This window comes from Dermacentor variabilis, chromosome 11 (genome assembly GCF_050947875.1).
Source record: "Dermacentor variabilis isolate Ectoservices chromosome 11, ASM5094787v1, whole genome shotgun sequence".
In the NCBI taxonomy this organism is placed as follows: domain Eukaryota; kingdom Metazoa; phylum Arthropoda; class Arachnida; order Ixodida; family Ixodidae; genus Dermacentor; species Dermacentor variabilis.
Window position 1 is genome coordinate 35,634,669 of NC_134578.1, and position 26,145 is coordinate 35,660,813.

Here is a 26,145-nt window from a genome sequence, read left to right on the forward strand (position 1 = left end):
AGTGCGGGAGCGTGTCATCATACCGCGATTGTGCCCACGGTTGCGACCGCACATGCCGCTCGCGGGAACAAGGCCAAACAATTGTGGCCACGAGTACACGACACTGCCTTTCAGCGTTCTTTCTTTTCTGTTCGAGTTCCTCAATGTCTCGCAGTACACGGTGCACTTCCACGTGCTTATTGTGCAGTGCTGTTCCTTGAGCGGCAAACATAATGAAGAACTCGTCGAGGTCTTCGCCCTCATCACAAGGTACAACCTTGCTCAACGCCATTGAACACTTCGCGTCACCAGATCAAAGCTGGTAGAAATGACAAAGAAAAAAACAACAAGCAAAACGTACACAGTCTAGCAAAAACACATCAGAAACACAGGCATCACAGCCCACGTGCTCATACAAAAATACCGATCCAGTAATGGATTGTCTAGGCTATCGTGCCAACCATGAATTAGACTTTGGCCTAGAGTTGGTTGACTGGCTCTAATTGCGGCCAAACGCCGCTAAAGCAATTCCGTCAACACTCTCAGGGAATGAAGATGATAACACGATGGGCATATTTTAATTCTTATGCCCATATAGTTAGAAAGAACAGCTAAACGAATATATTTTCATTCGCAGTACTAAGTATCAGGTGACCAGCGTCACAGCGCTGCAGCGGTACTAACTGAGGACGGGATTTCCCGTGTAACATATGTCCATCTGCAGTTACCGGTAACGCTAGTTCAGTCCGGTAACTGAGGCACGTCTTATCTGCTGTTAGCACGCCCGTTTAACTAGGGTATAGACAGTTTTATTAGTGAGGAAGAACGTAGCCTCGAACCAGCGCGCCACGCGGCTTCCCTCCTCACACTGGTACGTACGTATTCCGTTCTATCCCAGCGGCAGCTTGGAAAAAGCAGTGGTTTAATTGCCTATAACCACGTCTACTCTTCTAAACACCAAGGACACTGCAATATGGCCTTCCCTGCCATCTCGGAGTACAGAAGTGCAGCCGGAACGCCAGCGTGACCATGAACCTTCATCGTCGGATAGGCAAATCAAGGCAATGCTTGCACAGTTGATTCGTTCCTTGCGAATGCTGCTCATCGGAGTTAAGACGCCCGTTGCCAAGGCTGCGGTGCAAATTCTCGACGCACTAGAGCCAGTGCTTGCTGCTGTATAAAGGCTAGTAAACGCCATGGCATCATCAACTTCAAGGTTGTCACTACAGGAAAGGATAAGCGGTTCCGTAATATTCCAGTGGAACGCACGAGGTCTACGGGGTCGCCTGGGAGATTTTAAACAGAGAGTGCTCAAGCATCGGTTTCCAGTTATCGTCATATGCGAGCCGAATATGACATCGCCATTTAGACTCTCTGGCTATGAACAATTCGCGTCTGGGACAAGTGGAAATGCTAGCAAAGTTTTACTATGTGTGCGATGTGACCTCACGTATTCGCTAAACCAAGTTCCGGTGCATAACAGCAACGAGTACATCTCTATAACACTGAAGCTAAAGCGCCGGATAATCTCGATCATCGGTGGCTATATTCCTCCCAGGGGAAGATTTGACTCTGGACACCTGAAACTTGTTCTTGACTCTTGCCAAGGACCTCATATTATTGTAGGCGATTTCAACGCGCACCACCATCTTTGGGGTAGTAGCATCACAAACCTTCGAGGAGGACAACTTCTTAACTTCACAAGCAGCAATGATCATGAGATCCTGAACGATGGCTCACCAACATTTCTTCGTGGCACGACGTACAGCAGCTGTCTCGATTTAGCTATCGCTTCACGATGCCTTTCGTCTTCTGCTGCCTGGTGCACAGATGCTGAAACGTATGGCAGTGATCACCTACCTACTTATGTACAACTGAGGTGGTTTACAAGACTTCCAAGTTCTCATACGCGTCGCACTGACTGGGATGCGTTTCAGAACAAGTTAGAAGAATCTTGCAACTGTGCAATTTCACCGAAAGAGATTGAAGCGCGGATTAGAGCAGCAATGCACGCAACAACACGCATCATCGAAACTTCAAATTCAAGAACATCCGTTGACGTTATATATGAAGAGCTGCGGGCAGTCCGACGTCGCGCCGAGAGGAAATACAGGCGAACTAAATTGATATCAGACTTGAGGACGTCACGCCGTGTGCAAAAGAAAATTCAAAGATACTTAGACAAGCTCGACAGACAACGTTGGAGGTCATTTTGCACCAGCCTGGGCCCAAGAAAACCGTTGTCCACAATATGGCATGTTGTACGAGCACTGCCATCTCCTCCACAACAGCTACGTCCCTTCCGAGCTTTGGCTATCATCCAGACGCGCAGTGAGAAGGAAATCGCGGAAGATTTCTGTATACACCTCTCTGGATCTAGAACATCGATAGCTTCAGTGCTCAGGTGTGCTCCTCCAACAATGGACGATCGCCTCGACCTCCCATTCACACTCCAAGAGCTACGTGCAGCGATTTCCTCCTCAAGACACTCAAGTGCGCCTGGTCCTGATGGCATTACCTATTCTACCTTGCGACATCTAGGCCCTCGAGCGACTGAAGAGCTCCTGGCTTTATACAATCTCTCGTGGTCCTCGGGAACTGTGCCTGCGCATTGGAAGACAAGCAAAATTGTGGCATTATTGAAGCCAGGGAAGACACCCCACGCTATGCTTTCCTACAGACCTGTGGCGCTGGCCAGTTGCATAGGTAAAACCATGGAACGCATGGTTTTGACGCGCCTGGAGTGGTTTTTGGAGAAGCGCAATATATATCCAGACGCAATGACAGGTTTCCGAAAGGGTAGGTCGTCAATCGACAGCGTTATTGACCTAGTAACAACTGTTGAACATCAGAAACGTCGCCGTCGATTAATGGCTGCTGTCTTTCTAGATATCAAGGGTGCTTTTGACAACGTTCTCCATGATGCAATTTTAAATGCCCTAGAAGAATGTGGCGTCGGGGGACGTATGCATCAATGGATAGCCAGTTATCTTCAAGAGAGAACGATATTCATGACAACTCCAGACGGAGAAACAAAGCACCACCCCGTCTATCGTGGAGTGCCTCAAGGAGGTGTATTGAGCCCAACCTTATTTAATATCGTTCTCATTGGACTGGTCAAAGAACACGCAGGCGCAGTCTCGGTCTCTGTGTATGCAGACGACATCTGTATATGGACCACGAGCTTAACGCGCTTACAAGTGCAAACGAAGCTGCAGCGCGCGGTGTCAATAACGTCGACATACCTAAACAGTCGCGGACTGCAGCTCTCACCGGAAAAAAGTGCAACCATGGCATTTACACGAAAGTCAATGGCCTGCTACCCCGTTATGATTGATGGGAAGATTATACCTTCAGTAACCCACTACAAGTTTCTCGGAGTCATCATCGACCGTGACTTATCTTGGTCAAAGCACCTCTCAGGATTAAGAAAAAAGCTAGACAGCTTTACTCAGATCATTCGGCATATGTCTGGAAAATCATGGGGGCCATCCAAGTCATCTCTTCTGCAGCTCTACCAGGCACTTTTTGTTGGCTACTTCCGCTACAGTGCGCCTGTACTTTCTCGGGTTAGTACAACTGCTGTACGCACACTTGAAAGTGCTCAGGCTCGCGCACTGAGAATTTGCCTAGGACTACCACGATGTGCGTCTACTTGGGGCACTATTGCAGAGGCACGTGCGTGGCCAGCTCGAGTTTATCTGCAACATGAGCCATTGCGAGTGCATCTAAGGGTACTGACTAGACACAGAAACCATCCACTCACGAACGTCACAAGCGTACGGCCTGTGTCCGCCTACTCAGAAGCCGTGTTGTCGCAGCAAGACTTATTGCCGTCGGACTTCGAACCGTATGACATACCCGAAGTTCCACTCTGGACATTGGCAAAGCCAACGGTGAGGCTCTCAATCCCTGGAATAACGAAGAAGTCGAAGATGCCGCTTGCTGGCCTCAAGCATTTCGCGCTATCATACATTACTTACATGTATGGATATTACGAACATATTTTTACAGATGGTTCTGTGACACAGACCTCTTCCGCGGCGGCCTACACTGTGCCAGGAATGGGGATCGCACAACGGTTCAAGATAGGACACAGGACGTCGTCTACAGCAGCTGAGTTGACCGGAGTTCGAGAAGCAGTTCGCTGCATACTGCAACAAAGTCTCGAGAAGTGGACAGTGTTCTGCGACTCAAAACCAGCACTGCAACTCATCAGCAATTATATGAGTGACAGAACCGCATATAGTCCCCTGGTTTATGACATCATGTATCTGCTTGCTGAGGCGTCTCATTCCGGACATACCATCGTGCTGCAGTGGATTCCTGGCCATTGTGGAATAGCTGGAAACGAACAGGCTGACGCAGAAGCAAAACAGGCACACACTGACGGAACTATTATACAAATTCATTTTTCCCGGTATGACATTAACGCCTTGCTCCATACCTCCCTTAAAACTTCTACGGCGCAACATTGGGACAACCCCGAACATCGACAAGAGCGCCTCCATAGACTTGACGCTGGATTACAATTCCGGCATCCACTTCGGTTGCGGAGAAGCCAGGAAACGCTCATTCATCGATTACGGCTGGGTGTGGCATACACCAATCGATACCTTCACAAGATTGGACAAACACGGGACCCTGAATGTAGCGTCTGTCCCACTCTCGAGACAATAGCTCACGTACTTTGCGTGTGCCCTCAATATGCGGCCGAACGAAGAAAACTCAAATCTACAGTTGACAGCTTGGACTCCCGCCCCTTTTCAGAAGAAAAGGTTTTGGGCGCGTGGAGGAGTGTTGACTGTGCCCGACGTGCCATAAAAGCACTTTTGAACTTTTTAAGTGAGACTGGTTTAGACGATCGCCTCTAGAAGCTGTGAGACGTGTAGTCAGTGCGAAATGTGTTTGCGCAAAAACTTTTTGTGGCAACATTACTTTTTGTATGGACAAGATTACTCTTAGTGTATTGCGTCTCCAGTGCGCATCCGCATATTGGCCAACGTGTATATAGTATCTCATTGTACCATATCATAATCATCCGCCACCTACCTTTCCCTGTATTTCCCACTTCCCCATTCCCCAGTGAGGAGTATCAGGCTAGAGACACGCTCTCCAGGCCGACCTCTCCTCCTTTCTCTCCATTAAAATCTACTCCTCCTCCTCCTAATTGCGAATCAGTGCCATTCTAACGCGTTCTGTTTGGAATTTCTGCGATTTTCAGAAGACTCAAGGCCGACGGGCTGCCACTCTGCAGTATTCAGCTGCAGAAATAACTTTCTGAATGAAGCGTGAAGTGCATCTACAGCCGCGGCGACTTCATGGACACCGCCGCTGCGATAGCAGTGAAGCGTCCGCTACGTGTTGCCGGCATAAACAGAAAGGACTTGATGACATCGCGTGTATGTTTGGAAGCTTTTGTTCCCAGTGAAAGCACGGCGGCGAACTCGGAACCCATGACCAGACTGCGATATGAAAGAAAGGTGCACATTCGAGTCGGCCAATTATTGCGAATGGATGGAGTTTACTTCTTCGTGCACGCCCATTAAACTTGTTGTATGGTGCGCGGGTGTATGAATGAGGGAGTTTTTCTATTTATATGACTGTCTGAAAGCAAATAACTTTCTATCATGAGTCGGCGCTTGTGTATCGTTTCTCTCCTTTCTTTCTTTGTCCGTGTTTGATGTGCGCGCTGGATGTAATACTGCAGATGTGCCGTCTCGCCCAGCTAGCTACCGTAGTGCGTAGATCAAAGCGCACTCGTCCCCTTTATTCTGCTCCTGCCACGACACAGTTTTCTGCCATTTCAGTGGCCTGCCTCGTAACAGGAGCAAGATCTTCGAGCTCTTCTCTGTAATCAAAAGCCCATCCAGGTCGCGCACTTTGCGAAACACAAGCCGCCGTGAAATCTCAACACAACTTAAGCGGTACTCCCCCGAGCCTCTGGATAATGGCAGGGCCATCTACGACGTCGTTACCAGTAAGCCTCTTTTCCCTTTCCGCGGAGCAAATGTACACGTGAAGTCCGGGTGCTTCTCTTTTCTCTTGGATGGGAAAGCGTTCGCATGTCTCGCGCAAACGCCACCCCACGCCCTCACGGAGCTCCGAGGGGCCGTGCCGCCTGACGAAAGCATGACGTAGGATCACGTGTAGCGCTCTCTGGGCTGCATTGCTCACTACTATATGTACCGTTTATTGTCGCCTCCGCTACAGTGCGATAGAGCTTGGCTCCTATTAAATAGCACCGTTGTTTAAGCGACCAGACGCTGTGTCCTAATCATTCTGCATTCAAAAACGTACAAAAAATTGTACGTAGAAGCTCCTGATGGAGTCATCTGAATGATGCCTACGCATTTCGTAGTAACGACGTGGTGTTGAGTGGTCGTGTGCTGATGTTTTCAGTATAACTGCGACAACGACCGTGAAAGGATCGTGAAACACAGAAGCGCGGTTTCAACACCGAACTGTTGAGACCTGCACGAGACGATGTAGAAGAGGCGAGTAGAAAGAATGTTCACTCGTGCTATAGAGAGCCCGCAACGGATGTGGTCTGCGGCGTAATGACGAGGGAAATGTAGGAAACGAAGTAAACTTATGCAGCTTTCGATGAAACGAAGTTATCGGGCGGCGTCGCATGGCGTGGTTCCTCTTGTTTGTTGAGTTAGGCAGCCTGTTGCGGTGGTTCCCCGCTCTGTGCAGTGTCGTTCATTGTTTCGGGCGTAATGTGTATTCACGCTGATAATTCTGCGTTCCTGCGTTCCCGTACTTCTTCACCAAGCGGATGCGGTCCTCTTGGCGCCATTACGGTAAATGCGACAGCGCTGCGGTTACACGAACTTCTGCGGAAGGCGCGCAACGTGAACTGATAAGGCAAGCAAAATTAGTGCAGGTGGCGTCCCCAAGTGCCCTGATGACACTCCGATTCAAAGCCGCGGGTGCTCCACAGTTCTGGTACGTGCCTGATTGTACAAATCACGTGTTCAGAGAGACGCGCTCGTGCCACGGCTCACGCGTCCGTCGTCGTCGTCTCCTTCCACAGCTGGCTACCTTGCCGATCATTGCTTATGGGTGTGTGAACCATTCATTGGCATTATCATTAATTGGTGGTGGCATTAATGTCGTCGTTATCATCATCACCATTGTTAACTGTCATCGTCAGCAATGGCTCGATCATCGTCGTGTTCTTCCACAGCCCGTTCCATTGCCGCTCATCCTTCCAGCGTAGAATTATATTTCTCTTATGTCGTCGTAATGGGGAGGCAACGTTAATTTTCTTTTTTTTTACGGTGGTATGAAGCATTGTTTAAGGGTGTATGAGCCATGTATTGCCTGATCTGACGGACGCCTTTAATAACAGGTGATACGAGAAGATCTCCGCAAACCTATGGTCACGATGAACACCGATAGGGACAATAAATATATTCCTACCTTTGTTCAAAATCCTATCTCACCTCTGTCTCCAGTGGTAAACAGCTTCGCTGGTTACCCACCTTCACAGAGTGGAACGGCTCGTGGTTTTTGCAAGTTCACTCATTATAAGAGCAGATAGGAGAAATGTAAACTTCGCGTGGTCATGCTGTCCAAATCGACACTCCTTTCCTTTGCCTCGACTAGCATGTGTACAAGCGGCATTCGTTCCTTGCCTTCTCTGATACAACAGCCGAGACACCACGTCAAGTTTACGTCAAAAGAGCCTCACCTCCCTCTTTCCTTTTCGTGCTTCCTACGCTGCGCACTTCCAGACACGCTGTTGTGCGTGTACCTACTGGGTCCCGTTTCTCTCCATTGTACGAAGACTAAGCGAGACGGCCCAGCAGCACCGACAGGTAGTATGTCCTAATGCACCGATTTGGTTACACTCACACTTATACTTAGTTCCATACATAGCAGTCGCTGTAGAAGCTATACAGGAAGTTCGGTCAAGAAATGTTATCACTCCGCGCGTTCCGTCTGTGCTTCGCTGGGAGTTTCGTCCATGCTTCGCTGCGCGCCAACAGCGTTCCCTCTCGCGAGTATGCATGTAAGGCTCCTCATTGCGATGGGCTGCAAATAAAAAAACCGGGAAAGAACAACAAAGACCAAAGACAAAAATAATCGTGAACAACTCATTATCAGCCGTATACCATAGTATGTTTGTTTCTAAAGTTTAAAACTCGTTTCATTCAATGCGGAGACTATGTCAAAAATAGGTGTGCACAATTGCGGTCAAAAACACAAAACTATATCCAGGTGCGAACGAAGCCACTGCAAGAAATCTCTAGCCTCCACAGCATTCGAAACAAACACCACAAGCCTCCACAACGTTTGAAACGGAGTATAGTAGTGCTTAAAAGATTAATGTACTATCAACAGCATAAGAGAAGTACGATGACTTTGAACGAGAAGTCGGAACGAGAACGTTTCATATTATGAGGATTGTGTCTTTGTGACGGAAGCCTAACTTGGGTCAGCAAGCTACATTATGGAGGGATGTTCCTATCGTGGCATTTTCGGCTTTACATGTGAAAGTCACTTTGAGTGACATGGAAAATGAAGTCGCACGTTATCTCACGTATACGCCTTTCATGGTAATGCAAGTGCGCCTTGTTTCGTTGATGAGACACTGGTCATATTATGTTTTCGTCGTAAGAAAAAGTTACCGCTTCCTTTCGTGGGGTGTCTTCGTGTTCTTCTCTTTGCCGTCGTTCTTTGCGCTGTTTGGCCTTCAAAGCAACGTAGGACAGGAATTCGCCGTCTGGGTGGCACGTAATCGCGTGATGCTCTACGTAAAACTGCCCTTAAACTGCGCCACCATTACGCTTACTCCCACTGAAAACCAAAAATGAGAATCTCATCTCTCTCGTTCTCTGTTAGTCCTTCGGCTCACAGAAACTACGGTCGTGGAGATACAGGCAGCCTCACTGACATTTGAATTAAAACCTCCTGGTCAAGGCTAGTTCGTTCATCTGCAAAATAAAGTTGCAGTTTCGCCCAAAAGGCAAATCACCGATTTGGATGGCCAATTAGAATAGAGCTATACAATGTAAGAATATTACTTTTATCGGCCGCATAAACTTAAAATCTTCACTTGAATTAACAATTGTGGTGTCAGCGCGTACAGGAAAACATGACCACGTCACATTCGATGATCGCGGACACTCGCTGTCAAAGCGCTGGTGCGAGCATGCTCGGCAGCAGCAGCGAGCGAAGTAACCTTTGTGCGGTCTATCGCTTCAGCGCCAGAGCCGCGAGAACACAGATCGCGCAAAGCGGTGCGCCCAGGCCGATCCCTTTCCAGATACGGCGCGCGCAACCGAAGACGGCCGTGCAAAGTACGCTCGTGGCGGAGTCGAAGCCGCCGCCCTCCTCCCTCCCCTGCCTTCGGCACTTTGCTCCATATATAGCGCGCAAGATTGAATCGCGATGGTCAGTTCCCTTGCTCCCGGTCGTGCAATGCGAAGTTGCAGCTGGAGCACAACGCCACCCCCTCTCCCCGCCTCCCTTCCCCCCCACGGTCTTTCGCGCAACGGAAGACAGCGCGTTTGCTCTCCGCTTCATACGCGCGCGCCATATTGAGATGCGACCGTTCGCTTCCCTCGTGTGCTGTCATTCGCAAATACAGCATACGACGCGCGGCGACGGTGTTATCGCCCTTGGACTTTACACGGAACATCACGGTGACGGCGAGGACAAAAAATGTGACTGGAGTGTCCATATAATGAAATAATATGTTTAAAGAGTGCGACTGACACAAAGGCACACAGAGAAATAAGTACCATAGAACAAGTGCTGCTTTTTTTCTGTGTCACCTTGTTGCAGGCGCGCGGTTTAAACGTAGTTTTAACGCCTCTCTGAAGTCATGGAATTTCTAAACTTTTCATCCACAACGCTTAGTTCCAAAATTTTCGCTTTTTTATTAGTGTGAATGAAGAATTACTGCACAGACAAGATAAAGCTGCAATGCAAATTTGTCTTGTATGGGCTCCAAAGTTTAACATAGAGTAGAGGGGCTATGTTTTGTTTCGCCATAGTTTTTAAAGAAAGTATCAGCACGCAGGACGACCAGCTAGCTCACGTATAGTTAGACTTAGAAGGGCACACGATGTGTGAATGAGAACCCAACTACTTCACCGACACCACCCGGTTCACCGGCATACCCTTTTGCTTTTCGAATCAGTGAGCTCTGTCAGAAGTCGTCGTTCGGGGCAAAGCAGAAGAGATAATGGAGTTGTAGTCAGGGCATGCACTTTAGGGTGCCTTCTTTCGTCGCATCTTTGGCTAGTGCGTGTCGATCTAAAGTTGTGCTACTCTTAGCAGGCGCAATGCGTTGCGACGGGACATCGCGCTCTCGACTAATTGCGCTTACTGGTTGTCGAACTTTAAAGCACCCCCCCCCCCCGCACGTTTCATTTTGTGCCCATCGCCCGTCTGCTACGTCACCATTTGAAAACCTAATGAAACTTTCGAACTTTTAAAGCGCGCAAACAGCGTTTCCTTCGAGCGCTCCTCATGGCAAATGCTGAGTCAATGCAATATAGCTCTGCGACCAGTCCCGCCCGTCAACGTCGTTTTCATTTTCGTATATTTTCAAATCTTGTTACAGGTCGAGATGAAGTCACACAATGTGGCGGAGAAAGTAGAGCCTAGTGGCGTTAGAGTTAGTGCATCCACTGAAGGGTGTCTTCTTCAGTAAAGATCGTTCCCACAGTGAACGCCTTTCCTCCTTTATAGTGTGGAGCAGCAGGTTGATTAACTTAGCAAAAAAGATGGAGAACAATGACCTGGCAAACTTATTGCTTCACCTTCATGACCTAACTTGGATGAAGAGTGACACCACGTGACATACTTACAGATAAAACAACGTAAAAATGAAAAAAATGGCGGTAGATAAGTTCAGAATTTGCACCGGGGTCTCTCTTGCAGCTTTTGCCTAGCGCCATAGATATGCGAGACAAATACTCAGAAGTATTGCAGGAAAAACAATAAACAGTTGGCTTTGGTTAGGTTAATCTGAGCAGCGCGAATATCAGTTTTCGCAGCTCCTACGCGTCCTTTGTTTTTGCAGAGTCCCTACAGGACACAAATAGCTTATTAAGTACGGCAGGAAATAACTTAATATTGTCTAAAGCCACTGAAGCTGCGCCTCTATAGGGATAGCTGTGTCCGATGACGACAATAACGACAGCGTTGATAAGGGGAACAACGACGGCTGAAAAAAGAAGCGTGGACTAATTTTGTGTCGTTTGAATGGCAGTTCAGTATTATGCGTTCCGATTATTAAAATACGTAGTTTATGCTAAGGTTCTGATGTTTCAGTGATGGTTTCATGTTGTTCACGCCAGTTGCTTAATTTATGTGCAAATCGAGATGTCACTTGAGTTTGGTAAGAGTTTAAGAGTTATGTGGTATTTTCGCATTGGGGTGTACTGACCGTACCGGAAGTAAATGAAATCCAAATAGATACGATATTTGTGCAATTGCATTTTATTTCTGGCCTATGAAGTTGTTTGAACCTTGTGCTATTAAATGCGGACAAGGAAGGAAAGAAGGAAAACACCCCGTGAAAGGCAGCTAGGTTAACCACAATAAGTATCCGGAATAAGTAACTCAAATTTAACATGGGTTTATGGCACGGGACGTGGACGCGAAGGTGACTTGTGTAAGAGTTGGGGTCGGGCATGAAATAGATCGTAGCTGGCCCATGCCATCGTCCGACTCATCCACGCTTAGGACGTTGTTGAAGGGAGGGACTTATTGTCATCGAGAACGAGGAATATGGGATTTATTTACAGTAGCTACGTGAAGGGTGGAAAACGTTACAGTTCATCAGTCTAGCATGACTGAAAGAGAATGCACACTGAGCAGCCGCAAAACGGCTCCTTAAAACACTCTTTCCTCCCTAGATCCCCTGGTGAGAGAAAACGGCCTTTAAAATTTCGACCAATGTGAGCGTCCAAAGTCATCATAGTCGACCCGCCTTTTAGGTGGAGGATTCACATATTCACTTCCGCTCTTTGGTTTCACTGAACACAACGAGGTGAGAAGGTTCTTGGAGACAGGAATCTTGACCTGAGTAGGCCTCTTGATCCCAGAGCTGACTCCGTAGTCAGTAGCCGCCGCGTCTTTCCATTGACTGTGACGGCTTCTGGGGCCCATGGGAAAGCACCGCAATACATCCTTTACCAGGAGGGCTCTTGCTCCGAGCAAACCGTGAAGGCGACAGTGAATCGACTAACAATACTCTCTCCGCCGAACGTGGCTAGACATGCCGGTGCCGTTGGGCTGTTGAGGCAGCGCTTCGTTGTCTTTACACAGCAAGTCGTAGCGGGCCGGGAAAATTTTGCAGGTCGGTACTCCTGCAGGCCGATCGTAACAGCTATTCCATGGCACGGAAAATCTCGACTAACCAGTGCTGATAACCGCTAGGCAGGAAGAGAATGGCTGGTGCCAAGGGGGGATGCCTTAGCTTGCATTGACCAGCTATGAAATGATGAAGGCGCCCCAAAACAACCAACCAAGAAAGGCAACTGCAAAGCAAACCCCACAACACGGTTTTGCACCGACATGAAGCATCTTGGATCTCGCTTTAGACCCGCTAGGCTTCAAAGAAAACAAGTGCAGAAACAACAAATGCTGCATTTCGCTACACCAATTTTTGAAGGAATTTCGTGCTGACAAATTGAGCAATCATGGAGGGAGTCCTGCTCAATGAGAGGGGATATTCTTGGCTTAAGAAAATTAACAATAACAACCCCAAAATTTAGGCGGGATAACTAAACGCAGAATTCAAATTAGCCTGCTCAAACCATTCGCGTTGCTATGCAACTTTCCCTTCTTATATCTAACGGAGAAGTTGTACTCTTGGAGAGTGACGCTCCACAACAGCAAGCGGCCATTTTTGTGTGACATTTGATTGAGCCATATCAGAGGACAGTGGTCGGCCTCGAAGATGAACCTCGCTCCGTACAGGTAACACGACAACTTCTGGGCTGCCCAAACTAAACAAGCACATTATTTCTATGAAGCGCTGTAGGCCTCCTCTCTTACAGTTACATTACGGACGATAAGAAATGGGGTAACTGAGGGGCCCAATTTTTTATTAGTCATATCATAAGAAGCCAACAAACGCGGACACCAAGGACAACATAGGGGAAATTACGTGTGCTTATAAATAAAATAAATAAATGATAAGTCAACGGAAATGAAAGTGGATGAAAATACAACTTGCCGCAGGTGGGGAATAATCCCACAACCATTGCATTTCGCTTACGGTGCTGCACCAAATGAGCTACCACGGTGCCGCTTCCCCATCCATTTTCTTGTGCATTTATGTTTCCTAGTATAACCCTGGGAGTGTTAGCCAGCGCCACCACTCACTGACCTTGGCGGCGGACTTGGGATGTCCTTTCAGCTGCAGGCGTCACGAGAACGTGATCTTCTTGGGTGAAGGCAACTGGTCGAACCCACACATGCTACCTGAAGGCATCAATGTTGCCGGATTCGAAACCCTCGTTATGTAATAAACGAGACGAAAGGGGGTTAACCGAGGGGGCCGATTTTTTAGTAGTCGTATGATAAAAAGCCAACAAACGCTGACACGCGAAGGTTGCGGGATCGTTCCCCAACGGCGGCAAGTTGATTTTTTCATCTACTTTTATTTCCATTAATTTATCGTTTCTTTATTTCTTTTATTAGCACAAGTATTTTCCCCTACGTTGTCCTTGGTCTCAGTGTTTGTTGGCTTCATATGATATAAGTTAATTTACGGCTGGCATAGAGGATAGGGTGTTCCTCAATTTCGTCGCCGACCTAAGTACCACACCCATACCCCTGTTGCTCGCGTCGCACTGAACTATGAATTCCTTTGTATAGTCTGGCGCGCGAAGCACAGGACGAGAAACCAATAGCGTTTTCAAACTTTGGAAAGTGCTCTCTTTGTCCTTATCCCAGTGTACGTTACTCGGTGCTCCCTTTCCGAGGGCGTCCGTTAAAGGACTTGCTATTTGCGAGTAATTCGAAATGTACCGTCGATAGTACCCCACAAGTCCCCAAAACGAACGAATGTCTGTTTTCGTGCGCGGCTCTGAAGAATCTCCAATCGTAGCTATTTTCAGCTCGGCTGGCCTTCTCGTGCACTGGCCGACAACATGGCCCAGGTAAGTAACCTGCGAGCAGCCATACCTACACTTTTGCGCATTCATCCTTAAGCCTGCTTCCCTCAACCGTGAGAACATCTCTTTGAGGTGCGATACGTGCTGTTCCCAGCTGTCGGGAAAAATTGCTACATCTCAAGATATGGCAACGCAAACTCATGCAAGTCCTTTAGCACAATATCAATTAACTTAGAGAAGCTAAATGGCGCGTTCTTCAGCCCGAAGCTGAAGGTGAGAGGGCGAAAAGTGCCTGCAGGTGAGATAAATGCACCATAGCGGCTGGAATTTTCTAAAAGCGGAACTTGCCAGTATCCCCGCACGAGATCTATAGTTCAAATGCATTTGGCATCACTAACCTCAATGTTATGTATTGGGTACAGCTGATCCCTAGTGATGGCATTTAACATCCTGTAGTCAACACACAGACGAGGGTCCTTACTGTGGGTTTCTACAAGTATTAGCGGTGACGTGTATTCCCTCTCAGCGGGCTCAATAACTCCCAACTCTAGCATGCGCTGTATTTCGGCTCCATAGTTTTTCTCTGTCGTGGAGACACCCTGTAAGGCTCTGATCTTACTGGTTCGGTTGACGTCAGCTCTATTTCATGCGTTGTTAGTTCGGTTCTACCTGGCCGATCGCTGAATCTATCAAGATATTCCCCCAACAGCCCTCTTAGCTCATCTATCTGCTCGTGTTTGAGTGCGTGCGAGCTTACCGAATATTTTACCACTTCTCCTAGGTTGATTTCAGAGTTGGAGGTCGCCTTGTGCTCATTAAACTTGGTACTAGTGTCATCCTGCTCCTTGATGGCGCAGTTAACGACTCCGCTCCGCTCCACGTGCGCCTTCATCACATTGCAGTGGTATATCGTCAACTCCTTCCTGCGACCGGGTATTTTCAGAGCATATTTAGTATCTGAAATTTTGTGCAACACTTTACCGGGCACGTCCCAGTGAACTTCAAGCTTGTTCTTTGTTGAAGGTTTGAGGATCATTACCTGGTCTCCGGCGTTAAACGTACGAAGCCTCGCATTCTTGTCGTAATAGAACTTGGCGTTCTTTTGAGCTACTCCCATGTTCTATTCGACTAATTCTTGGGTTGCACTTAGTCATTCCAGCAGATTTGGCACGTATTCTACCATTGTTCGACTCTCTCCTCTCTCCCCACACATCTCTTTTAACATTCTCAGTGTAGAACGGAGTCTCCGCCCATAAACTAGTTCTGCTGGCGAGAACCCAGTAGCCTGATGAGGAACCGTTCGTAAAGCAAACAAAGTGGCCGGAAGACAATTCTCCCAATCCTCTTTGTGCTCGTAACAGAGCGCCCGCAAGCTCGCTTAAGTACTGAATGCCACCTCTCTACAGTATTAGACTGAAGGTCATAGACGAAACTGTGTATCAACTCTACCCCGCACTTTTGCAAGAATGTGGAAGTCAGTGCGCTGGTGAATACTGACCCTTGCTCAGCCTGAATTTCGGCTGGAAACCCAACTCGTGCGAATACTGTTAAAAGCGCGCCTACTACTTCGGTGCAGCTGACCTCTTTCAGAGGGATTGCTTCTGGAAACTTTGTAGCCGGACAAAGCTTAGTAAACAAGTACCTGTAACCCGACTTTGCCTTTGGTAGACGCCCTACCGTGTCTATCATAAGCCGTCTGAAAGGTTCTGTTATTAAGGGCCCTACCTCTAGTAGAGCTGTCCATGTTTCTCCTGGTTTACCCGAGCGCTGGCAGGCATTGCACGATCTTACAAAGTTTTCTACGTCTTTGAAAGAGCCAGAGCAGTAGTATTCCATAAGCAATCTTTGCTTTGATTTGTTTACGCCTAGGTGGTCAGACCACCCATTTCCATGACAGAGACTCAAAAGGTCCTCCCTGTACTTGGTAGGTACGACTAACTGATCTAGAATCCGGCTCTTTCGGCGCCTGTAGTGCCGATACAACAATTCTCCTCTCTCTTGTATCGTCACGATGCGCCTATCAATGCCTCCTTTAGCTGTGTGATGCAATTTAGTTAAGCTGTCATCATTCTTTTGCTCAGCTGCCAGTGACTCTCTGTCCACACGTAGGAACTGATCAGAGTTCTTTGAGGCCGGGGATAATAACGACCCTGTCTCACTTGCGTGTGCATCAGCTGGTTCTTCCTGCAGGCGTGTACTTTGACACCCTAGTGATATGGTCTCACTGAGCTGGTCAGCTGGCAGGCTTTCCTCTACCGTTTTTTCGTCCCTCGAGCATAGCTCGCATTCGGTTACTGAAGTTACCTCTTTTGCTACTTCTGCTGGAGCGGCACTTGCATTTTCAGCGACGCGATATGACGAGCTTGGCCTCGCGTTAACGCCTGTACTATGCCCTCTCCCAGTTTAAGCCGTTTGTCACGCAGTAACTGATCCGACCGATTCGAAAACATGTAAGGGTACTGCAGCGACAGAAATTTGTAAACTGCAGCCTCGGTCACGATCTCCCCGAACGGTCCACTGATTTTGACTTAGGCCATGGAGAGACACACGCTGTGTTCTTCTACAACCTGTTCGATCCATGCTACTTCTCCACTGAAGTCATCTACACTCACTAAAGACAGACAATGTCCATAGTGGCGGCACTGTCTCGCAGCACCCGGCATGGTTTGCAATTAACTTGTAGGTCGTGAAGATATGGGCTTAAACGCTCCATGTTCTCGTCTTCTTCATCCATGTAGGAAAAAACTACGCTAGGCTTCCCGCAGTTTACAGCAATATGTCCTAGTTTGTGGCACTTATAGCAGGGCATCGGTCTAAAAGATTCGAATTTTCTTTTCTGCTCCTTTTCTACGGTTTCCCCGTTTGGCTTCTAGCTCTTTTGTGAGGTCCTTCCTCCACGTCTACAGGCTGCGGTCGACGAGTCTTCGAACCCTTCTTGAACGGAAATGGTTTCCGCGGTCCATTTCGACCGTCCCAATTTCCGTCCTCGGCGTTCAGCTTTCCACGCGTTATGAACTCTTCGGCTAATTCAGCCGCCATTTCCACGGTGTTTACATTTCTTCTGTCTTGCACCCACACCTTCACAGATCGTGGGATACTTCTGTAAAACTGCTCTAGACACATGCATTCAATAATCCTGTCTTTGCTCTCGTACACTTCCACTCTTTTCAACCACTCCAACTGGTTTGCCTTTAAGCCATATGCAAACTCCGGATATATCTTGCTATCCTTCCTGCCCGTGTTTCTAAACATTTGCCGAAAAGCTTCAACTGAAAGGCGTGACTTCTTCAAAAGACTAGCCTTAACCTTCGCGTTATCATACGCATTTTGCACACTGAGTCTGGCGATTACTTCCGCAGCCTCACACGGCCACATAGACCGCAACCGCTGTGGCCAAGTACTCGACACCGAAGTTCATCTTTCTCGCAAGACCTTTCAAAATTTCCGAGGAGCAATCCTATACGGTTCCTGACCTCAAATGGCTTTAACAGCCTGTCCATGCGATATGATCCTGCCTGACTTGATCGTCCCAGATCCCCTTCACTTCCTTGAAACAACTCCAAACGTTTTCTCTCAAGCTCAAGTTGCATTTTCTCAACTCGCCTTCCTCTCTTTCCCTTTCTTCTCTCTCTCTCTCTGTCCAGTTTCTCTCTTTTCCTAAATCGTTCTAACCCAATTTCAATGTCCTCCTGACTGGCCTGTTCAGAAGTCAGCTTCAATTATTCCCATGTTAGCATTTCCTTGGGTACCTCTAGGCACAGTTCCTCACCAACAATCAACAATTCGTCTCCTAGCAGTGCCTTAAACTCCATGATTGCTGCTTTACTGCTTTAGTCCTGCTCACTAAACATACCTAAGTAAACAATCCAACAATCCATCAACAATCCAGCTTCCCTACTATTCTAAGCGAAACAACCACAAAATGAAGCCTAGAGAATCGAATGAAGAACCAGGCACCCATCGCAGACAAAGCACCACGTCGCAAAGTCCATCCCACCACTGCCACCAGTTGTAAGTGGTGGGGTCGGGTATGAAATAGATGGTAGCTGGCCCATGCCGTCGTCCGACTAAGCCACCCTAAGGACGTTGTTGAAGGGAGGGACTTATTCTCTTCGAGAACGAGGAATATGGGATCTATTTACAGTATCTACATGAAGGGTGGGGAACGTTACATTTCATCAGTCTAGCACGACTGAAAGAGAATGCAAAGTGAGCAGCCGTAATACGGGTGCTTAAAAACACTCTGTCCTTTCTAGATCCCTAGGCGAGGGAAAACGGCCTTTCAACCTTCGACCAATGGGAGCGCCCAATGTCATCGTAGTCGACCCGCCTTTGAGGGGTAGGATTCACACACACTTCCGCACTTTGGTTTCACTTAACACACCGAGGTGACAGAGTTCTTGTAAACAGGGGTCTTGACCCGAGCAGGCGACTCTTGATCCCAGAGCTGACCCCGCAGTCATTAGCCGCCACGTCTGTCCATTGACTGTGACGGTTTCTGGGGCCCGTGGGAAGGCACTGCAATACATCCTTTTCCAGGAGTTCTTTTGCTCCAAGCAAACCGGGAAGGCGACAGCAAATCGACTAACTACACTCGGTCCGCCGAATGAGGCTGGACATGCCGGCGCTGTTGGGCTGTTGAGGCGGCACTTCGTTATCCTTACAAAGCGAGTCGTCACAGTGGGCCGGGAAAATTTTGGAGGTCAGCACTCCTGCAAACCGATCGTAACACTTGCAGGCTCAGGCGACGTTCTGTGAGTGCCGATGGAAGCGTCGTGGCAAGACGTCTACAGGCAGAGAAGTATCAAACATGGCGATACGCCTTTAAGAATTAAACGCAAACTGACGGTCACGTCATCAGTCAATCTACGCTACCATGCGACCACTGCTGCGCCTGTCAGCCCAAAAGTTCTTTGTTTCGCAAATGTCATTTGTTCCCCAAGTGCTCTAATTATTTTCCTCTACGCTCTGCAGCTAAGCTAGACAGTTCCCACTATGTACATTCCGTGAGACACCGACGATAAAGCCGAAGGGTGAGGCAAGGGAGCTAGGCCCACGGGCCACCACTCAACGAGTCTGTGGCGATAGCAACACCAAGATTATCGCGGTTAGACTGCCTGCAATACTGACTCGCTTCTCACACCAAATTTAAAGCATCGAAATGGAATGAACTGTGGACCCGCGAGCTAGAAGGACTCGAACCCGTACCCTCCGCCGTAGCCCAGTGGTTGTGGCTGTGGCATTGCTGAGTTCGAGGTCACAGGTTCACTCCTGGCCTTAGCGATCGCATTCAATAGGGGTGGCGTACAATAACCCCCGTGTGCCGCGCATTACCTGCTCATTCGAGAACTCATGGTGGTAAAATTATTCTGGAGTCCCTGTTACGAAGCGCCTCATATTCCTACCCTCGTTTTCGCACGTAAAACTCCTGAATTTATTGAGGCCGAAGCCTTGAGTGAGTCTTTGCAATGGTTCATACCTAAAACCGCGGTGTCTAGTGGAGTAATACAAAAGATACCATCATCAGCAATGGCTCATAACCCCTTAACTCAGAGGCTACAAGCGCTCAGAAGAGTGAACAGTGCATGCATTCATCAAAATAACCCATACAACGCCTGACAGTGCCAACGTGGGAGTGGCCCGCCTTGGCTTAAGAAGTCGAGCCTCTGGACCTCATTACAATAAAAGTTTGCGCGTGCGCGCGCGCGCGCACACGCACACACGCACGCACACACACACACACACACGCACACACACACACACGCACACGCACGCGCACGCGCGCACGCACGCACGCACGCACACACACACACACACACACGCACGCACGCACACAGAGAGAGAGAGAGAGAGAGAGAGAGCAGCATACGTGTCAATAAAGAAGAAGCTCAAAGGAAGCATCCGAGCCATCAATAAATCATCGCATACCTCTCTCGGGAGTACGCTGCGGCTGAAGATGTTCGCCAAGCGAGAATCGAGGTGGGACGTGCGAAGCGGCGGGAGTAAGGCGTTAGACCGCGAGTGCTGCTTTCCCCTTCAGAGATGATGTAACGTAAAGTCGAAAAGAAACGTGGTTGGCGCCAGTCTCACCCCGTTATACGAGCGCGCGGAGCCCCAGCTAAGCGGCGAAAACGAGCCGAAAGAGCCGAGCCATGAAAGCAGCAACGCGGCGATGCGAGACGGCAGCGTAGACAGGGGGCCGAAGCTCGCAGACAACGGCTTTCCGCACGTGTACTTCACGCTGCAGCTCATTATGTTTTGCAAGAAAGCTGACCCGTACAATGCACAACGAAGTGTGCAGCAGGCTTTCGCGTTCGCGCATTACAGGAGTGTAACATGCTGCAGAACTTACTTTTTTATCCGCGCCCGCCCGTGTGTAGCAGGCGCCGTGGGATTTGCCGCTTTCTGCGTTTCTGAAAGCTCGTTTAGTGTTCGCAGAGCCGCTTTTGCCAACACAGCTATCAGTTCCGCACACTCTCTTCCTACATACGTCTCTGACAGCTTTTCGCCCCTTCTACTGCTTTCCCACGCTGCGGATAATAAATTTTCAGGTGTCAACTATGTACTAGAAAGTTATGGTGTGGTCAGAAGGCTTTCATCCTATTTGTCAATCGACCTCCCTCTCTCTATCTCTCTTGTGCATTTGCGAAACAATGTGCCCAAAGTGTCAACACATTTGACTATACGCTAACAAGCGTCAGTCCAGTGTTGATTACACCAAGCATTTTATCGACTTACTGATCGACTCAAAGTGTCAAATTTTCTTTCGACAATTTCTGCAACTTTATGGTTAAGGCTGCGGCGCACGCCGGAAATGTGCGCAATTCGCGTTGCAACAGTCGCTGTGGAAATTCTCGGCGTTCACAACCATGACTTGCAGCTGTAAAGCTCCGAACGATACCACGAGCGGAAAGGAGGGGGGGGGGTATCCTGCATGTGTCAATCTGTGGAGATGTCGATTTCCTCTGCTGATGGAGTTGTGATTGACAGGGCTGGAGTACGCGTGAGAAGGAGGCACACGCCCCCAAGCCAATCAGCACTTCAGCAGCAGACGAAATGGACATGTTCTCTAGGCGGACACTTACAACAGAGGAACCCTGCTGTGATATTTTACTAATCTAGGAAAATGGGAAAGTATGCCTCTTAAAGTGGAGCATCGGATTCTTATATACGCAACTCAAGCAGCTGTAATGAAGGAGAAAAAATCACGACGGACATGTCAACAAACACTACGCTCGCAAACAAGTCTTTATGTTCTCTTTTCTAGCCGCATGGTTTGCAATACGGCACGCTATACGCCGCGGAAACTCAGCCGTCCACTGTAGTTGCCTGCGTCGTAGTTCGTGTGTCTCCGCTTTGGTCACGTTTTCAATGTGAAATAAGCAATGTCCGTCACACGTGTGTGGTGACCGAAACTTCAAGGCAAGCCAAATAATAATTGCTGCGCGGTGGGGTGCTCGAACACTTGCAAAACTCGCCGGCGACATGGTTGGCGACACTCGCTGGCGACAAGCGACGGAAACAATGGATCGCCGCCGTTCGGCGTGAAAGGTGAGCCTCTTCCTCATTTTCTGCGTGAATGGTTGCTTCTTGCTCTGACGCTTTTGTTCTGCCAATTCTGTGCGGAGCTGCACTCAATCATGTTGGCACGGGCAAGCGACGAAGTTCATCACGAGCTGCCTATGTTTTGATTCTGTTAGGCCGCAGTGCAGCATGCTGGTGAAAGGCGTTCGCTTAGGTTCTGAATGCCACTTGCCGCATCATTACCATGTTGCTCTTGCTCAGGCGCACAACTCATCGTGTTGTGTGTTAACGCTGCTGAACCACCTTCCAAGCACTGATTTTGTTGGGTTTATGTCGCCCGTTAAGAAGCTTTAGTGCGGATGCTCCTATCCAAATACATGCAAAAGGAGAATTCGTTTTTCTCGGCAACCACTGCACCAAGTTTGGCGAGGTTTGTTGCATTTAAAAGAAGACCTTCAATGCTAGTGGCTGTTGCTTTAGAATTCTTCCTTTAGGTCGCCAATGTATTATGAAAAAGTGGTGGCAATTTAACATTTTCAAAAAACCGAAACTATCATGTTTGCAATCTGTAACTCGGCAATGGACAATGATACCACAATTCTGTGAATTGCGGCTAATAGTATATCTAAAGCGAACAAAATTGGTATGTTACATATAAATTTCAAAAATTTATTAATTTGAAGATAGAGCTCTACAGAACCGCTGTAAACAATGTAACAAATTAACGTATGATATAAAATGACACATCGAACTTGTCCGCTTTCAATCATCTTATAAATGCCGTTTACAGAACCACGATGTCTATTTTGATGCAGATCTATTAATTTGCAAACTTAGCGCTGCTATTTTTTTTTCAAACTTTCGTAGTTTTGGAAATTATTTGAACAAACTTCAGGCCCTAAATCGAAATTCCGCTTGAAGCGATGAGTAGAATTTAACTTTCTTTCTAAAGTGCAGCAAATTTCAATAAATTCGGTCCAGAGGTTATCTCAGAAAAGCATTTTTTCCGTTTTACATGCATTTGAATAGGAGCCACAGGAGTTGGGCCCAAGCTGAAGCTGCCTCTTAAATTGGCGCGACAGCATTCGAGCAGTTCACGTTTCTGGATCTATCCTATGTGTGCTTTCACGCTTGTTGACCATTGCTAATTGCCTCGTAGATAACTGTTGATTATTTTAATACGACGTCATTATCTTGCCTCGTTTGTAAGGGAGTTAAATCAAGCTGTGTTGTTTCGGAACGATTCCAGGCAAATGCTTCTTTAACAGCTTCATTATTTTCGCAGGCGAATATGTTCGATGTTATGCTTGCTTGGAAAATGCGTTAGAAAAGATGTAAGGTTGCTTTTATCTGCAGAATGTGCAATTGCTGTTAGATTTTCGCGGAACAATTCGCGTCATGTTTGACAAGGCATTAGTTTCCTATTGTCTGAACGGAGTTGCCACGCAGTGCTAATTCTAATTCTTTCTTTGAGTATTTTGTGGTGTAGGAGTGCAATGCCTGATAACGTTCTGTGTGCTTGCATTTCGTGCATGTTATGAAGGAAATTCTTGCGTATTGGTTCACTTAGTACAGACGGCAGTCCGTGGCAACCCACCAAACACAGCAAGATCTGCAGCAGTCACTTTTTAAACGGCGAGAAGTCGGACGATCAGAGAAGCTCTGCCTATCTACCAACGTTGTTTCCAAGTGTCTACAGGTCCACTAATGTTGCTACCGTGCACAGGTATGAAAGGTAAATGTAAAGTACAGTGTTCAATATAAGTGTAAAAGAAATAAATTTATTCCTTTGTATAGCAGGAATCATCCATTACCAGCCTCCTTAAGTCTGCGGCAGGACATTCTTCTACAACTATCCATATCGTGCACCTTAATTGTTCCCTCTACACTTGTGAATTTCATTGTCTCGTCTCTCCACTTAGTCTTCTGCTTCTCTTCTCACGCTATCCTATCTCTTTCCCTAATAGACCACCTTTTATATGTTCTATGCATTACATCATAACTAGTGGCAATCATAACTACATGCACATTCAACCAAGGAGATTGTTTAAAACCAGTAACAGAGTCCTTCATGTTGCAAGGAAAGTACTGTAGAGCACATGTTTTGTTTTGCATGCACACATGCTGTCCTTCTTAAGTGGAGAGAATGTTAATAATACTTTTGGATTTATACTTGTGGTTTCACTGCTTGTGACAGTCAAGGCTATCTGGTTTCTCTAAATTGAGGTTTTCAAAATTTGGTGCCTTTATTTTAATACAGCAGTTATAGTGGCATTCTAATATTGGAATTATAAATGGTCTGGACAACTCTTTTTGCCATCATTATAACATTTCTCCCATTAGGAGCATTGTTGCAGCTACATTTCTGGCACACAAATTCCACCTGTTAACTTTGCCATCGTACATATGTTTGTATGAATAGACTTGTTTACACTGAACAAGTACACTCTCTTCAGTGTATTGCTCATTTTGCTTATTAATATCATGCAGCCTACGGTCACGTGCGCAGCCCAAACAACCCACATGGAGCTGTGTGTTGCCAGTTCCTGACGACCAGGAATGCGGTGCTGCGACTACAGAGCACACAAGCGTAGGTATCCCCTTATCTGGGCAGATTGTTACAAAGCTTTTAGGACTTCAAAATGTTTGCTATTGTAGAGTGCAATATTGACAACTTGGAACAGATACACACAAAAGGTTATACAAAAGCGCACTGCGAACTGTTTATTGCCAGAAACAGAAGCCAACCTTTATTCTTTGATGTTCTTGTGTACCTTTATTATAAACTATTTTTTAAGTATTCCTAGACAGGATAATGTTATAAGCTAAGATAGTTTTATAGACTTCTAGCACGTGACCCTACACCTTAGATAGGAACAATCTTTAGTGCTAACTAAATGACTGTGGTAGTTGTTCACCTATGGTGTTATCAGGAGCTGAACATATGTGGATGCTGCTTACAGCAAAAAGAATGATTTTTAATATGCCACACAGCAACCAGTGTTTTGAACCTTTTCAGGATGGATTTTACCAAAACAAGAGCTGAGAACAGTTCCATTTTCTATCTCTGAAAGAAGGTCTGCCCCTAAAAAGAAATGTCACAGCCTCAGTGTAGATGAAACATACACTTGAATATGCAGGAAGTCCCACTGCATGCCTGTTATGGCCTTGAAACACGTTTCGTAACAGCCGTTCATAGCAGCAAATAAAAGATGTCTAGCAACGAGGCAAACGCTATCAAGAAATTCGGTGTTTCAGGAAAGATCATGCAAATGTCAGAAAATTTCTGAGTACTCAGGAAAATTTCGCTTCAGTGTTATGACGAGGAGTACAAGCATATTATTGTTGTTGGTATTGACAACGTGCCACAAAGTTTCTCAAGTTTGAATCACAATCGCAGCACCCACCCCGCGAAAAGGTTCGCCATGGTCGTGATTGTCACAGCTTATTATGGCAAGAGGGATGCGTGCATCCAAGTGTGTGCATTCGTACATTTACGCACACCTACGTGCAATACCTACATGTGCACACCCTACACAAATAAGCTTCACTAGTGTTTATGCCAACTGCCTTAGAAAGTTGCGTTCATGATTTCACCAATTAGGCACCTTTCACAGCTGACCTTTCACACCTTTCATAGCTGACACCTTTCATAGCTGACAAAATTCACCCTTTGCTTGAGCTGATTGTTGGATGTGGTTACCTGTCCTGCGCGCACATGGTAAACACAAAGAAGTTGCAACCCTGGCTCTGTAGGAAAGATTACAAGAATATTGAAGGGCATACCGGAGTGATTCCTATTATGTATGCACATGTAAGTGCTACATAAGGGCTTATTTCGTCTCTCATCTAGCTTTTGTTTAGGATCAATGGCTCTTTTCTCCCCTCCCCTTTGTTTTCGTCCAATGTTACAAAGGTTGCACACTCATTTCAACTTGCACTGCCGGCCTTGCATTAGCACTCCAGTTCACTCACCCTCTCTATGGCCATTTACTTTCGTGTCAATTTTCACTGGTCACTTCACATTGATATCCATTCCTGAGAAGCAAGTGTGGTAACCCATGCATGATCATGACTCTACATTTCTTTAGTAGTGCTTGCAGTGTGAGAGCAAAATAGGACAGGTGATCGCTACGCTGCTGTTGATTTGCATAGTACAAAAATGAAGTTGAAAGAAGAACTAGCAAGAAAGTAATCCCACTGTGGCTTTGAATTGGGGCAGGTAGGAACGCAGACAGACCGTAGCACATGGTCGTCGAAGGTGGACATGCCAAGCCTATGCTTTCGTTGTTTAAAAGAATGCGAAGCTAAGACGCCGGTAAGCTGGGGACTACTAGAGTAGCTTGCAAATGTATGATCTCGCATGTGCTTGTTCGCGGTGATGCGATGCTAGCTTTCTTTAATCACTTTAGTAGGATGGGCTTTTGAGTCCATTGTTTTGAGTAGCATCATTTTCCCATGGTGCAATAACTGCTGTATGAAAGAGTAAGTGATTACTGTCATAGTCAACCATTAGTTTATATCCTGTCTACGCTGAATGAATGTTTGCAGT

The 26,145-nt window shown here is 47.2% G+C and overlaps 1 long non-coding RNA gene across 1 annotated transcript; it reads left to right on the top strand.

The window, feature by feature from the left end:
• The first annotated feature begins 21,528 nt into the window (after window positions 1-21,528).
• Window positions 21,529-24,399, top strand: LOC142564690 (uncharacterized). The gene is made up of 3 exons (XR_012824653.1): window positions 21,529-21,620; window positions 23,164-23,319; window positions 24,084-24,399. It is a non-coding gene; the product is annotated as an uncharacterized LOC142564690 (long non-coding RNA).
• Window positions 24,400-26,145: the final 1,746 nt, after the last annotated feature.